This window comes from Schistocerca gregaria, chromosome 1 (genome assembly GCF_023897955.1).
Source record: "Schistocerca gregaria isolate iqSchGreg1 chromosome 1, iqSchGreg1.2, whole genome shotgun sequence".
NCBI classification, from domain to species: Eukaryota; Metazoa; Arthropoda; class Insecta; order Orthoptera; family Acrididae; genus Schistocerca; species Schistocerca gregaria.
The window spans coordinates 720,836,831-720,854,054 of NC_064920.1; positions in this window are offsets into that span (position 1 = coordinate 720,836,831).

The following is a 17,224-nucleotide window of genomic DNA, read 5'->3' on the forward strand; positions in this document are numbered from 1 at the left end:
CCCACTGCACTCTTAATGTTACCACTCTTGCTTTCAATGTCACCGAAGGTTGTTTTAACTTTCCTGTATGCTGAGTCTGTCCTCCGACAATCATTTCTTTTTCGATTTTTAACCTTTTTCATAGAGCTATTTCGTCTCCTTTAGCTTCCCTGCGCTTCCTATTTATTTCATTCCACAGCGACTTGTATTTCTCTCTTACTGAGTTTCCCGGAACACTTTTTACTTCCTCCTTTCATCGGTCAAATGTAGTATTTCTACTGTTACCCATGGTTTCTTCGTAGCTACCTTCTTTGTTCCTATGTTTTTCTTTCCAACGCCTGTGATGGACCTTTTTAGAGATTTCCTTTTCTTTTCAACTGTACTGCATACTGAGCTATTCCTCATTGCTGTATCTATAGCCTTAGAGAACTTTAACCGTATCTTGTCATTCCTTAGTACTTCTGTATCCCACTTCTTTACGTATTGATTCTTCCTTACTAATGTTTCCATCTCTACTACACTGTGATCTTGGACTATATATGCTCCTGGGTACGCTTTACAATCCAGTATCTGATTTCGGAATCTCTGTCTGACCATTATTTTATGTAACTGAAATCTTCACGTCTCACCATGCCTTTTCCAAGTATACATCTTCCTCTTGTGATTCTTGAACAGAGTATTCGCTATCACTAACAACTTGTTACAGAACTCAATTAGTCTTTCTCCTCTCCAATTCCTTGTCCCGAGCCTATATTCTCTTGTAACTTTTTCTTCTACTCCTTTCCCTACAACTGCATTCCAGTCTCTCATGACTATTAGGCTTTTCTCTCCCTTACTGTATTACTCTTTCAATATGCATATGTACTTTTTCTATCTCTTCATCTTCAGCTTGCGACGTCGGCATGTATACCTGAACTATCGTTGTCGGTGTTGGTCTGCTGTCGATTCTGATAAGAACAACACCATCACTGAACTGTTCACAGTAACACACCCTCTGCCCTACCTTCCTATTCATAACGAATCCTATTCCCGTTATACTATTTTCTGCTGCTGTTGATCTGACAAGAAATCCTTGTCTTCTTCACATTTCACTTCACTGCCCCCTACTATATCTAGATTGAGCTTTTGCATTCTCCTTTTCAGATTTTCTAATTTCCCTAGCACGTTAAAGCTTCTGACATTCGACCCCCTGATTCGTATAACGTCTTTTTCTCTTGACCACCTCCCCATGGCAGCCCCTCACGGAGATCCGAATGAGTGATTATTCCGGAATCTTTTACCAATGGAGAGACCATCACGACACTTTTCAATTGCATGCCACATGTCCTGTGGATACACCTTACGTGTCTTTAATGCACTAGTTTCCATTGGCTTCTGCATCCTCATGCCGTCTATCTCTGCTGATTCTTCGGCCTGTAGGGCACCTTCCTGCCCCTAGGGCAAGAGAGTGCCCTGAACCTATATCCTTCGCCCTCTTTGACAAGACTGCTGATTCTTCGACCTATAGGGCAGCTTCCCGCCCCTAGGGCAAGAGAGTGCCCTGAACCTCTGTCCTTCGCCCTCTTTGACAACACTGTTGGCAGAACGAGGGTGACGTTTTATGGCGGAAGTTTTCGGCCGCCAATGCTGATTATTAATCAAAATTTAAGCAGTGGCGGGATTCGAACCATGGACCAAGGACGTTTTGATTACTAATCAAAATCAAGGGGTACCCCGCATCAACTCAACTGTTCCCGTCGGTTCGAGGCAATGCTTTGCATGTAAGCTGTGCCCAGATTTCAGCTCTTGTCATTGATCTGTTCATCAGTCAGCAGAGGAATCCTACAATCTGTCTGTGGCGCAGTCCTTCTGTAAGGCCCCGTGCCAACTCTTCTTGTCACATCGGTGTTCAGAACGTTTCTGGTTGAGAGATACCAAATCCTTTTGGCTTTTCCTCTCTTATTTATTTTCTCTAACTGTCCTCTCACGGAGTGTTGACAGGAAAGTGATTGGGTATCAAGGGGCTCAATTACTCTTTGCTCAAATGAAATAATTTGATGAACCTTATTCCATTTGATATATTTTTCGAGATCTGTTGATGGGCATTCTGTGTGGGAGAGGAGCGTGGGACAGGGGAGATGTGTGAAGCTGCATCTACCAGCTTCCAGGAAGGTTGGGCTCAGGTTAAAATAGCCGTGGTCGTGGGTGCTCTCTTTAAAAGGCGCCCTCAGCTTTCTCGCGGCTGGTGGGAAGGCAATGAGAATTGCACGGAATCTGCCAGCACGACGCTGCGGCGCCTGAGGAGCCAGTCGGACTTTGAACCGTTGAGTTCTTAAAATCACGGCTCGGGGACTGTGGGCGTCCACAAAGCTGCTACGTTGGTTCCTCTTCCCATGCCACTGTCTTCCTGCGTTTCCTTTCAAAGAGCAAGATGATCGGCCTAATTAGTGATACTTGCTGATGCAAGTAGGCGCCGCTGGATTTTGGCGGAAAATCTCTCGGTTGGAGTAGGATTTTTCGACGTGCTTTTGGCGGGGTTGTGTGCGGTTATTTGTACGCCTATGTATGATTGGCGCTAAGATCCGCAAAGATCGTCCACTAGCTGCGTATGGCAAGCATGCAGCCTGGTGGGGTCGGCGCATCTTAATTTTATACAACAGAATTTCTCGCGGAAGTCGAGTCAGGGCCGCTAGAGAGAGGAGATGTGTAATTGTGGAGATCGGTCTAGTTAAGAGTATTCAGTATCTCAGGAGCCCAGACAGAGTCTTTGTAACCACTGATCTAGGTCGTTGGTCAGCTTAACTCTGATTCGACATTGCGACTTATCGGAATGTCGTCCATTGCCACAGCTCGCCAAGTGGTCAGCAGTGCTGACTGCAGCATGCAGTGCATCCCACACGAATCGAGCATGGCGTTTGGGAAAGTATTTGGTAGCTGCGGCAAAGTTGAAACTCAATCAGTTACTATGATATCCGCAGCACTGCAGCTGTCCACGCAGTGCCACAGCAGATCTAATTTACTTGTGGGATTTTATAGATGAGCCTGTTACTCGATCACAGCGCGAGAAGTTAGTGAATTAGCAGTCTGTCAGGATACAGCTCACTCACAGTAGAGGAAGGCCACCACTTGTTCTTTGCCAACTATTACTTGTTGCACTTGTCATGTATTCGAATAGTCACGTATTGCCATAATATTTGAAGGCTGGATTCATTTGTGCTTTAAATCAATAAATATTATCGTGATACTAAATGCCGCTATCATATCAGTAACTATATTAGGTCTATAACTTTGGTTCCGCCGTTTTTTCTCGAAATTCGGGGCTTTATTGCGAAAAATTTATAAAAAGATTATGATTCATGGTACTGCCCATCGCTGGCCACTACATTCTCCCATCTTTCGGATGGCATACGAATCCCGTGGCGGAAGAACTGGGCGTTTTTTGTGTGGATCCATGAATCGATTCAATTTTGCACTTGTCCGTATGATCGGAAGTGCTGGTCAGCCAGACTGTACGCCACTGATCGAAAAAGGTGGTAGTCGGAGAGAGCAACGTAGGGAGAATACGGCGGGAGGGATACGACTTCTTATTTCAACGTTCCCATGTATATTTTGACGGGTTTTGCGACATGGGGTCGAGCACTGACCTGCTGCAACATTACCTTTACGTGTCTATCGCTGTATTGTGGCCGTTTGTGTTTCAGTGCCCTGCTCGAACGCATCAATTGCTTTCGATAATGATGTCCTGTGACTGTCTTCGTCTGTTTCAGTAGCTAAGAAAACGTTCTGTATTCGCCCGCCAGCCGGCCGCGGTGGCCAAGCGGTTCTAGGCGCTCCAGTCCGGAAACGCGCGACTGCTACGGTCGCAGGTTCGAATCTTGCCTCGGGCATGGATGTGTGTGGTGTCCTTAGGTTAGTTAGGTTTAAGTAGTTCTAAGTGCTAGGGCCTGATGACCTCAGATGTTAAGTCCCATAGTGCTCAGAGCCATTTGAACCATTTTTCGGCCGCCATGCCGGTCTTCGACATCAAAATCACCGTTCATAAAGCATTGGAAACATTCTCTGCACGTTCTTCCGCTAATAGTTCCCTCTTCATTGGTCTTACCCAGCATTTTAAGAGCACAGCCGCAGGTTTCTTCATGTTAAAGCAGAAAATTAAAACTTCTCGCAAATGGAAAGAAATGGGTACGTAAATTTACGTACTTAATCGAGAGTAACCTTATGATGCAATCACAAATCGACTAATGTTTTTATGGCATTATGTTAACAGATGCCTACGCATATTGTATTACACCTATAACCAACCACATGAGCCCCAGTTGCAGCGACTGCCGTCTATTGCAAAACGACGGAAGCAAAGTTGTAGTCCTAATAGAACCACATTAGACCAACCTGTACTTAATCACATTTTTGGGAAGCCTATTCAATACATTATAAGTTATGTGAACGAGTCAACTCATGAAGTGTCATTAAATACATAAATTTCGTGTGGCACCACTGCCTGGTGCAAGTCTTTCAATTGGACGCTACTTCGACGACTAGCGTATTCTTAATACCAACGGCACCCGGTTTTCCCCGGACGACCACCCACCCAAGCATTAGCCGGCCCTACGTTGCTTAACTTCTGTCATCGGGTCGGAACCGATGATACCAAAGTGGCAACACCGTTGGTAATCGTCATTAACGGAGCCAAATAGACTCTTTTGCGCTCAGACATCCTTGCGCAGAATAGGAAGAGTGACACTTTCTGGGGGTGGTAAGTATCTTGGTACTATTGAGACACAGATTTCAATCAGGGGACTAGTTCCACCTCGTCACAATGCAACCTTCCATGGCCACCACTCGTTCTGCAGTCATTGCGCTACAGCCAACTGCCTGCACGATCTTTCGACATAACGTCCCCATGTCTTTGATGTCAGTGATTTGGTTTCTCTGTCAGAAGAACAGTGATGAACTACACGTACACGTTCTCCGCGCATTGTGTGTCTCAATCTCCACCTGAAAATGTTCTGTAACATTAAACACACCAAACAGCCAACACGTACTCACCTATTCTTCATATGTAGGAATGGCTTGTCACTGCACTGAAAATATAAGCATAAGGATGAAATTATAATCAACATATCCCACAGACACGAAAATATTGGAACATCCGTTTGCTAGCGTTCGATCACATGTGTTCATGTCCTTACACCTTCCGTTTCCGACAATGAATTTCCAAGCGTACAGACGTGACGAATTCAAGTTTCTGCACGATATTTTGACAGGTGACCAAGTTACATGGATCGGGCCCTGCTAGCGATTGTCTAAGACGTGTCCATTGCCTAAATTCTCTTCAGATTGTGATAAACACAATGTTCTGCGTACGACGAATGTTCTTAATATTACGTAAACGACTTTGTATATCGAAAGAAAGTTTCTGACAAACAAAAAACAAGGAAAAGTACGAGTATTTCACAACATTAACGATACTTAGCTATTATTTCGTCTGCTTAGAAACAGAAAGGCGTATTTGTTTAGACGCCAAGCGACTTCTGCTGAAAAGAGGAGTGCAGTGATATAACGCTTATAGTAATCGTAAATTAAAGAGATGTGCAGGATTCAGCCACCTGATTGGAAAGGCTTCGTCTCTGGCATACCTCGTTTGAATGTTGTGTCGTAAATTTAAATGTTTACTATTTCGTAACTATGACGGGTGTGATTAGTTTATTTTTATACGTTTTAAATTTTCTAGCTACGGGAGAGACAGCTATTCGAGCACTGCCTCATGACAGAGTCAGTGACTTTTCAGCCAAATATCATGTGAACTGCTAGCGGAGCAGGAAGAGTCCCAACTGGAATATTTAGGCGAGGATTTGCAGTTCTATCACTTGCCTTACAACAAAGCGAAACCTCCAGGCAACCTTTGAGACAATCATGCGACGGAAACTACTTCAGTTCCGGGGCGATGTGTCCCAGACAATAAACATGAAGGCTTAGTGTAAGTGAAAGTGCAGTGGCTTCCATGTGTACAGTATAAAGCCAATGACCTGCTCGCCCTGTGCATTGTAGCTACACACGCAGCGCGAGTAGAATTTCGTTTGCATGTTGATGGTACTGAGATAGCAGCGTGGAGATAATAAGTGGCGTCAGCACGTAGCCTCCTCCACTCGAATAGAGCAAAGGGGATTATCGAGAGCAAAGTCTGCAAGCGGCGGGAGGATCATTTTCAGTAGCGCCACTCACACTTCTGGTATTTATGCTGCCCTGCTGTCATGGTTGCTGCTTTCCATGTCTGAAAAGTCCCGGGCTGGAACGCGCAGGGTTGGCAAACCTGGTACGGGTCAGTGCCTCTGCGTGTATGTGAGCCCGCCTTTCGCAACACGGCCGCTCTTTGGGTGGTCGGGCATTCGACTACTGGGCGACAGAGAGAGAGAGAGAGAGAGAGAGAGAGAGAGAGAGAGAGGGAGAGAGAGAGAGAGAGGTCACCAATGTCTGCGCATTGTCGTAGCGTTCTCATTGTTTTTCTGATCTGCGCGATTTAAATGTTCCTTGGCTACGTCGTATGCAACTTTTAATACGTAGAAATTAATATTCAACATCTACATACGTCGTTCTACCACTGCCTGCAAGGAATCTTGGAGAGTAACTTGGTACGAGGCATGTCGGCGATTAGTTGCCAAATGGAAATGTTAGTTAAAGAGTGAATAATGAATAAATTTTCAACTGTCAAAACCGCTAAAATTATTTATTCATGTACAGGACCCGTCAAGGTAATTTTCTGTTGCCATTTTCGGATCTATGTTTACATCATTATACGATCTTCTTTTTCAGTGTAGTAAGTGGTGCTATAAAATACATGTCAATACCACTTAGTATACGGAAGGAGAAAGTTGTGTGAGCATGTAAATATACACACATCAAAACTCCTGAAGACGCTGACTGTGGATATTGTATCACAGACACAGTCCCTTTGACTGTTCAGAGATGTCACTAAAAACGCCCAAAGATGTAAACAACCATGCATGAGCAGCACCTAGTAGACGCAGGGGGTACGAAAGCCGATCAGTTCCTGTCATTCCACAAGGAAGGAGGTACATGGCTCGTGCTGTCTGTAGTTACACCATGCCTAGACGGTCAGCAACGTGGTTCGATTGCGTCCGCATTGCTACTTCGTGTCAGGGAGGGCTTTCAATGGGGGGAGTGTCCAGGCGTCACGGAGTGAACCAAACCGATGTTGTTCGGACATGGAGGAGATACAGAGAGACAGGAATTGTCGATGACATGCCTCTCTGAGGCCGCCCAAGGGCTACTACTGTAGTAGATGATCGGCTACCTACGGATTATGGCTCGAAGGAACCCTGACAGCAACGCCACCATGTTAAATAATGCTTTTCGTGCAGCCACAGGACGTAGTGTTACGACTCAAACTGTGCGCAATGGGCTGCATGATGCGCAACTTCAGTCCCGACGTCCATCGCGAGGTCTGTCTTTGCAAGCACGACACCATGCAGCGAGGTACATATGGGCCAAACAGTATGACAGATGGACCACTCAGGATTGGTTGACATCACGTTCTCTTCATTGATGAATGTCACGTATGCTTTCAACCAGACAATCGTCAGGATGTGTTTGGAAGTAATCCGGTCAGTCTGAAAGTCTTAGACACTCTAGCAGTGGGGTTACAGGGGTGCAGCCCCACAATCCATGTATCCAAGAAGGTGGCGATGACGTCACTCAAGTTGGCAGCGTGTAGCACATGACGTCATCCAAGATGACGGTCGTGACGGCATCCAAGATGGCGAATTTTGGTGAGAAAGTAGGACAATTGGGCTACCTCCACCAATCTAACCCACCCTCCCCCCAGAAAATGGCGGGAAGTTCAAATTCCATCAGGAAAATGCAACACACCTAAGAAAATGGCGGGAAAATAGGTCACTTGAACTACCTCCACTAACCTTACCATTGCTGATGTGATACCTGGAGACACTGACGTCACCGAATATCACAGGGAGCATTGTTCCAAGCGCGACATGCGAGACACTTCTAGCCGCGCGGGATTAGCTTAGCGGTCTCAGGCGCTGCAGTCACGAACTGTGCGGCTGGTCCCGGCAGAGGTTAGAGTCCTCCCTCGGGCATGGGTGTGTGTGTTTGTCCTTAGGATAGTTTAGGTTAAGCAGTGTGTACGCTTAGGGACTGATGACCTTAGCAGTTAAGACCCATAAGGTTTCACACACATTTGAACAGAAGCTTCTAACTGTGCTTAACTGTCCAGTGTGACTGACGTAATGCCACGAAGAGCATGCGCGTGGCTACAAATCATCGCAAGCACATCTAACAATGTTCAGCCTAAAGCTTATCCAGGTAGGTGGACAGATTGTTTAAAGGATGGAGAGAGAGACCAACACGCCCCGCCGCGTGTGGAATAAATGATGATGATGGTGATGTTGATGATGATCTACTTTTGTTATGACATGGTGTGGTTTTTATGGTTTTCTGTATTTTGCGTTATAACTACTTTTTTTCACACACTGATATCTGTACCCATAGGAAACTTAACGAAGAAAGTTATTTACGTCGAAAATGTACGACTGGGATATAACTTTATTTTATTCTGTGCGGAAGAATGCGCGCGCGCCTTTGTGTTTGTGTGTGTGTGTGTGTGTGTGTGTGTGTGTGTGTGTGTGGTTCAAATGGCTCTGAGCACTATGGGACTTAACAGCTATGGTCATCAGTCCCCTAGAACTTAGAACTATTTAAACCTAACTAATCTAAGGACAACACAAACGCCCAGCCATCACGAGGCAGAGAAAATCCCTGATTCCGACGAGAATCGAACCCGGGAACCCGGGCGCAGGAAGCGAGAACACTACCGCGTTGTTTCCACTTGCTTTTTCTCGTTTCCCGTTACCTTCCCTGTGGAATCTGGAATTCCAAACTTTGAATCTCGTTTTCAATCTTGTCTTTTTCTCCAACAGATCTGTTCTATCGCTGCTGTATTACCGGTTATTCTTCGTGTTTTACTGTCCTGTTGATACATATCGAAAAAACAAATATGACACTAGACTAAGCTGGGACCGCTCTATCGAACGCGCGCATTAAACCACGCTTCTAAAAGTCTTTTTGTGTGTAGTGGTAAGTAGACCGACTCTTTCCGTCGTCACTGACTGACTCATGAAGACGTGATGTACAGTATTTGTTTGGGCTGATCCAACTACACAGTGTACAAATTAAGTTGCAACTATCTGCAGAAACATCGGAGAAAAAATGCCTGACGACTCTTTTCAGGGACATCTTGAACGCATCGTTATGTGTTTCATATTTAATTTACGTCTAGAGTGACATTTCGTGGCAATGACGGGATCTAAGACCTAGTCAGCTACAGAGGAGGCGACATCTGGTGGGAAAAGTAGTAAATAAACTCCAAGGGTCTGCAAAACTTAACCAAACACTATACATATCGATACATTTTAGAAATTGAAGTCCCCCCACAGCTTTTTTTTTGTCTGTATGTGAAGGTTAATCCCAGGAACTACGCACAGGTTTTGATGCGGTTTGCACTAAGAGATAAACTGATTCACGAGGGATATTTCTGAAATTTATTAATACTACGCCAGATCACCCGGCCATTGATACTTAGTTACAATATAAATCATAATCAACATTGGTTTCGTATGTCATAAAATACAGAATCAAAATAAAATAAAATAAAATCAATTCTAGAATCAATGTGATGACTATATATGTATTCAAAAATGATGTGACATCGAGTAACTAAAAACCATATAAAAATAGAAATGTAATGCCAAATATGAGTCACTTGCTATATATATATATATATATATATATATATATATATATATATATATATATATATATATATGGGATGTATAGCTGTATCTTGGAACGTGTAGAGTTTGTTAAAAATGACACCCGAGATTAACAACATCCACCACACACAGTAAAGTGATCTACTGACTAAAGATGCAATTCTAAATAGCATTCAGAAATCTACAGTACAATTCACGTTAAACGCTATACGCCATGAGTATTCTTTGTTGGTCGCATTTCGTACACCCAACTCAGGCGGAAATAAGTTTTTTGCATTCCTTTTGAGGTACCCAACGAGTTTGTTGAGGGAAGTATTGTGTCATCACCTAGGAACTTCATCGCTAGTATTGATGCGACCCAAGGATGTGGTGCAGTGTTTAAGACATTGGATTCGCATCCAGGCAGAGAGAAATTAAAATTACTTTCCTTGCGTCATGATAATGCTTTCTGTGCTTTTCCTAATCGCAAATTACAGATAGGGGCCCCCTGCTACGTCAGTGCCTATTTCGTACACTACTTTTGTCGTATTAGTTTAGTATGCCACCACTAATTACGTCGATAGGGCTGTCTGCTAAACCATAACCTTCCCCTCTTTTTCTTTAAACCGATACCAAATTTAAGTCAAATGCATCTTGGGAGAAATCTTTCTTATGCTTACTTTAGTTTCTAGAATCCGATTGATTTTTGGATGCGAAGGTGGAAGAAGCCAAGACCAACTTTAAAGGTTTGCAAAACATTGCGTCTAAATTTTAACAAATAATCACTCGTAAACATGTCGTACATGTTCTGACAAATTGCTACCAGATCTCATGCCTACCCAGCAATGACTCAGCACTTCAGTCTTTCAGTACTCGTCTCCTATGTTTAGTGAGATAAAATTCATTATTAACAGTGATGTAGTTGTGCATCTAGCTGCTTCAGCAATCGTAAATGGAAGAGATTTCCCCCCCCCCCCCCCCCCCCCCGTACTCGAACTCAGCATAGCCACGTTTGGACAACAGCGTCAGCCTATCAAGGCAAACTGAGCGTGAGATACTGCGAGACAGAGAGAAGCTGGTGAGCAACAATGAGCTGGGTCTTCTCTCTGGGTTCCGATGAACTCGCTTGTCCAGTCGGAGGCAACTGAGCGCCGACTGGAGCCAGTGACAGATGGACAGCACATCAGGCGCGACGGAAGGTGTGGACTCTGCAGTCGCGACTTACCCAGTGAAACAAACATGAGTTTACTATATGACCTCGACCACGAGTTTTGTTGCTGTGTTGTCGCTGTCTAGACTCGACGTACAGTGGGTAATGAACGAGCTCGAGATAGCTGCAATAGGGAGACCATTAGCGGCAACTGCATGAAGACGACTCGTAGTGAGTTGACAAAAGTTTTGGGATAGAGATAAGCACATGTACAGATGGCGACAGTATCACGTACATAAGGCATAGAAGTCCACTGCATTGGTGGAGCTGTCACGTGCACTCTGGTGATACATATGAAAAAGTTTCCGACGTGATTATGGCCGCACGACAGGAATTAACAGACTTTGAACGCGGAATGATAGTTTTGAGCTAGACGCATCGGACATTCCACTTCGGATATCGTTCGGGAATTCAATATTCCGGGATCCACAATGTCAAGAATGTGCCGAGAATATCAAATTTCAAGTCTTACCTCTCACCAAGAACAAAGCAGTTGCCAACGGCCTTCTCTTAACGACCAAGGGCAACGGTGTTTGTGTGGGGTTGTCAGTGCTAACGAACAAGCAGCACTGCTTACAATAACCACAGAAATCAAAATGGGATGTACGACGAACTTACCCTTTAGGGTAGTGTGGCGATATTCGGCGTTAATGGACTATGCCAGTCACGACCGCTGCGAGTGCCTTTGCTTGCAGCGCCTCTCCTGTGCTCGTGACCATATCGTTTGGACCCCAGACGAAAGGAAAAACGTGGCATGGGCCGATCTGAGCCAGTTTCAGTTTGTAGGAGCTGATGGTAGGGTTCAAGTGGAACACAGACCCCATGAAGACACCGACCCAAGTTGTCTACAAAGCGCTGCGCAAGCTGGTGGTGGCTCCATAATGGTATGGGCTGTGTTTAAATGGAATGGACTGGATTCTCTGGTCCATTTGAATCGATACTAGAAATTATGTTCGGCTATGTGGAGACCATTTGCAGCCATTCATGGCCTTCATATTCCCAAAGATGTCAGCGGATCACAATTGTTTTTGAATGGTTTGAATAAAATTCTTGTCCATAATGCTGCACTGGCAACATTTTCGCCATTATGTAGTAGGAGTAGCATGGGTCAATATTTCTGCAGGGGACTTCCAACAACTTGTTGAGTCCATGCCAGGCCGAGATGCTGCAGTATGTTGGGCAAATGGAGATCCGACGCAAAATTAGGAAGTGTCCCATGACTTCTGTCGCCTCAGTGTGCTACTGGCGCCAAGGTAAACTGTAATTCGCGACATATTAGTTCCTAATTCATATTTCAGCTGGAATTTTTCAACGTTCATGTTACACTCTCCACTAAAGTAAATAAACAATAATTTGTATATTTTGCATACAGCCATTTTTAGACCAATCTGATACGGATCACACACACTTGAGTCGTCTCTTACAGGTCTTATAGCGTTTTGTCAGCCGTCTCTTAACCGAGTAATGTCATTTACTGCACCTCCCACTGAGCCTATGTGATCCTGTCTCCGCTCATTGTTTTTCCCAGATATTTGTCTGACTCGACTAGTTCCAGCTGTAATTCATTTACTTTGTGGTCAAAGGGCACTGCACATTTACATTTCGTGAACTGTAGAGGTACCAGTCTTTGGACGTTTGATCCGACTGTGTATTACTACACTTTTTAACTGAAAATAGCTTGTCGCAATTTATTGTGTTTTGTACGAAAAATTTGGATTACAACAAATTATGTCTGTTTCCGCACCTGACTTATGAACAATTGTTATCCATACGATCAACATTTGCTACGATTTTTGTAGAGGACTTCCGATAAGATTTCGTTACGTTAGCTATTGAAGATTGTACACATTGCTCCTCTGGCAGGCAATAGTGCCTGTCTCACCGTTAAGTTTGGTGTACTGGTTAAGGCACTGGATACGTATCCGCAAGCGGCGAGATCAAACTGCCGTCCGACTGCTTTCACAGCAGTCATAATTTTTCCCTTAGCGAAATACGATTTACATACATGAAAATGAATCGAAATTAAATGAAGTTCGAATTTATCTGTGGATAAACGTATACTGCATATACACAAGACATAACACTTGATACGATTACGAGCGTAGTGCCACCCAAAAGTACATGAGGTTGCACAACTTAAAATGCTATCGTATACAAACGAACTTGAGGTTTGTTAGTATATTGATAGCTACTTGTTTTCTACCAGCTATCGCATGTTGGTATTCCTTAAGTATCGAGTTAAACAAAATTATTTTGTAAAGTACTTTATGAGTTAAACCGAGTGTGTTTATCTGAGCTGTGTAGATCCTGTTGTAGAATAGCAAATCATTTTCGCCCTGCTCTTGTAATGTAAGTCGTACAGCATTAACTTGCGAGAGAGGAAATGAGCCGGATACGGACGATATACGAGGATCGGATTACCGACCTCTAGTCTGATTCCTCCTGTCAGCCACAGCACACTTTTTAGGAGGTTCTAGGTTCTTCTCTCTTGTCCGGGTAAATTCAGGCTCATTCCGTAGAGCACAAAACATAAAACACACACACGAATATAAAAAAATCAGTATCATGTACGCCATTGTCCTCTATCTTGAAACTACAAATTGGAAATGGCCTGCCGCTGTGGCCCAGAGGTTCTAGGCGCTTCAGTCTGGAACCGCGCAGCTGCTACGGTCGCACGTTCGAATCCTGCCTTGGGCATGGATGTGTGTGATGTCCTTAGGTTAGTTAGGTTTAAGTAGTTCTAAGTTTAGGGGACTGATGACCTTAGATGTTAAGTCCCATAGTGCTTAGAGCCATGTGAACGACTTGAACAAATTGGAAATACTGATTTGTATTTAAATGTCACGAAACCACTCTCGTCGGATTTAATGCGGTGTGCAGTCTGTTAACATCTCTTCAGGAACTGGAAGAGCGTTGTTCCCCTCATTTAGATATTTAACTGCAGACATTAATAACAAGATATACCTTTGAGGGTTCAAGGACCAAGAATTAATATTCCAGAAGGGGTTGCTTTCCAGTGCTACTGATTTTTATGTGAGAAGTGAAGTGACTCGTCGGCGTGAAACGTGCGGCTTGTTGCATGATCTAGTGAGCAAAGGATAGTCAGTCATCCCGGCAGGTTTTGCCACTGGAAAGTAGGAATGAATATTAGTGTTTCACGTCCGTCTACGACGTGATCTTTAGAGACGCTTGCTGAGTGGTCTGGTGAGTACAAGATAATCAGTCATAGCGGCAGGTTTTGCGATAAGAAAGAAGGAATGAAGATTAGGGTTTAACGTCCGTCTACGATGTGATCTTTAGATACGTAGCAAAAGCTCAGAATGAGAAAGAATGAGGGAGGAAATAAAGTCTGTCTTTTTCAAGGACCCATCGTGGCAGCTGCCGTGAGCCATTTAGGATAACGACAGAAAAGGTGTTTTGAACGCCAGAGCTCCTCAATAAGAGTCCACTCGAAGGCATCTCGCTCGATGATTCCATACAAATGGCAGAAGATGACGATGGATAAGGAAAGAGAATATCATAGTCTCTAGGTAACAGTTCGTTTAAATTTTATTGCAATTTTTGTACCTGTTTAGAAGGAGTTTAATAATATTATGTATCTGAAAGATATTTGAGAACCAAAGACGTCTGTATTAAAATACAATATTGTAACAGACAAAAATCTCAAAAGAAACACGACATTTAAGAAGAAACTTTAGATATTAAGTCAATCAAGTGATGAAGTTTCAGAGTGAGATAGTGGAGGATGTGCAAAATGTCTCTAAAGTCTTGGTAATACTACTATAGGATAGGGTGGTGGCTGCTTAATGATGTATGTTGTGCATTGGGATGCTTAGGGTAAGTTGCCGCACAACTATTTTCTGATGGTTATTTGCGCTTTAAAAAAAAAAAAAAAAATCAGAAGCGATTTGTAACACTCTCAGCTTGACTTCATCTACTTCATCGTCGTCAAAATCGCCTAAGGATGCAATTATTCAACTGGAAAACGATGTACACCGATGTCGCTTTTGCTTCAAGGCGCTAATTATTTCAAGTTCAGCTGGATCTGGTTTCCTTTCCTTTGTTTGAAGCAATGTTGGCTTTTGAATGTTTCAGCTTCTTCCAATAGCGTTTCGCTTGTAGTGGGATGATGTATTTCTTCTTTGCGGTGTTCACTATGTGCAGTAGGCGATAGAGCATCGTCTGGAAAGTTCTGGGTTCCAGAGGATTTTTGTATGTCATTTGCTTTCTTTCACCCTTTTAAAATGAGTCGCGAACGATTATTCAATTCTTCATAGCATCTTTCCCAGGAAAAAAAATACTAGTTATTGCTTGTGATGGGCGTGATAACACTTGTTTTGAGTTTATTCAACGAAATAAAAATTCTGTTATATAACCATCGTATGTTGCCAGTTTGACAAGGTTAGATAAATTTCGTTTCATAGTGTTTTGGAATATTTGATTCAGATTATAGCCAGCAGTTGTTCAATCATAGATATTCGCTATTGTTACAGATATGTCATTTTTTCAGTTTTCACGCATGTCTTCAAACCCATCACTTAACTCTCTGAGTACCTCTGACCAGGCATTACTTGTAAATATTCTGTCGTTATAAAAATCTTGAGATTTGTCTCATAAAACAGGTCGAACATGTACTAAAGTAATTAGTACAGTACCTCCATGTCTGCTTCCATCATGATAAAAATTGTTTACAACGAGTATTATATCACTCGGAAGGACACGCAAGCAGGAAAGACGAGCATCAAATCCCGTCAGATGTGAGCGTCAACAATGCTGCTCCACTGGTCACCTCGGTCTTCCGTTACCGGCAGCTAGCTGTGGCAATGGCGGCTTCTGGCTTCGGCACAGCAACGACGCGGCAGCCGGGTGACGTTTAACCGGCGGCGTACCAAGTGTGAAATGTCCCATACAACATATTTCCCGACAACCGTGTGCCGGCAGCCGGTCAAATGTGAAACGACCCTAAAGCTGTCGGGACACGGACCGTGCATCCGAACGTTGAGCGTTGATAGTGCCGAGTTTCTGACGTCAAAGCATGAAACAGCACGTTCCGGTGTCTTTCCGAACGTGCAGGGCAACATCTGGCATGTCAGATATCCTGAGCGTGCGTCTGAGCGTTGACCAATCAGATGGCACAACGCCATCTACGTCGCATGCACGCCATCTCCCTTCAGCACTGATCTGTGAGGCGCCATATTGGCATTCAGTTCAAGCCTAGACGTATATATGTCGTTTCTGAGCACCAGCAAATTGAGAATCTTGCGAAAACCTGTCGTTAACTGCGCGATTCGTTGCAAGGAAATAAAAATACAAAAACCAAAAGAGAATAAAAAAAGAAAAAAAGGGTAGTGAGCAGGATTGATGGTTCAAAACCAAATACCGATGTATTGATGGTTCGTATCTCGCAATGTCTAAAAATTTTTTTCATAATATTCGCGTATATAATAGGTTGTCATGCTTTATTGTTAGTTTAATGTAAGTACATACTACAATATTTGATGTTATATAGATATAAGTTCACCTTTATTTTAGGACTGAGTTTGTTCGATTGGCTTAATCTACAGGACAGCTTGCGCTACTTGTACAAAAATATGTTGTTCCTTTTTCATTTGAGTTTCGTGATTTACATGTTGTAAAGTTTCTGCTACTGGGTAGGAACAGTGATCAAGTAAGAATGACTTTAGGGTTTTACTAAAATGTGGGGAAGATAAATAGTGTTTGTCTTATGTGGAGAACACTGCAAATTTGTGTCCCACTGTTTGTAATGGAACTTTTATAGGCCTGTGTCCTTGTTGATTGGACACGGTACTCTTCTTTTTGTCTTAAAACATGTACATCGATATTGAAGTTTTTCTGTGTGTATATTACATATAGAACAACGTGACTACGATATGAACATTGGAGGAAATGTGCGTTTTAATAGAGCTAACGTGGGAATTTTACGCAGCGTATTGAGTAAACAGTGTGATTTACGAACTGGAAACATACCACAACTGCCTCTGGAGTGCTTTGTGATCGCGTATACCACGTTGGGGCACCACGTACCGTATGCACAGGTCGCATCGTTCCTCAGCGTTCAGCAGCACGTTGAAATCGGTACGCTCAAAGTTGACGTTCGACAGCGCGGTCCGTGTGCCGACGGCTTAAGGGAGACAGGCGGCATCGTCGACAGTGTTTTCAACTAATCGCAGATATCATTGTCAGTCGGTGATCGGTGGAGAGTTGCATCAAATCAGTGTGCGGACTGATTATTGTAGCATTAATATCCTTC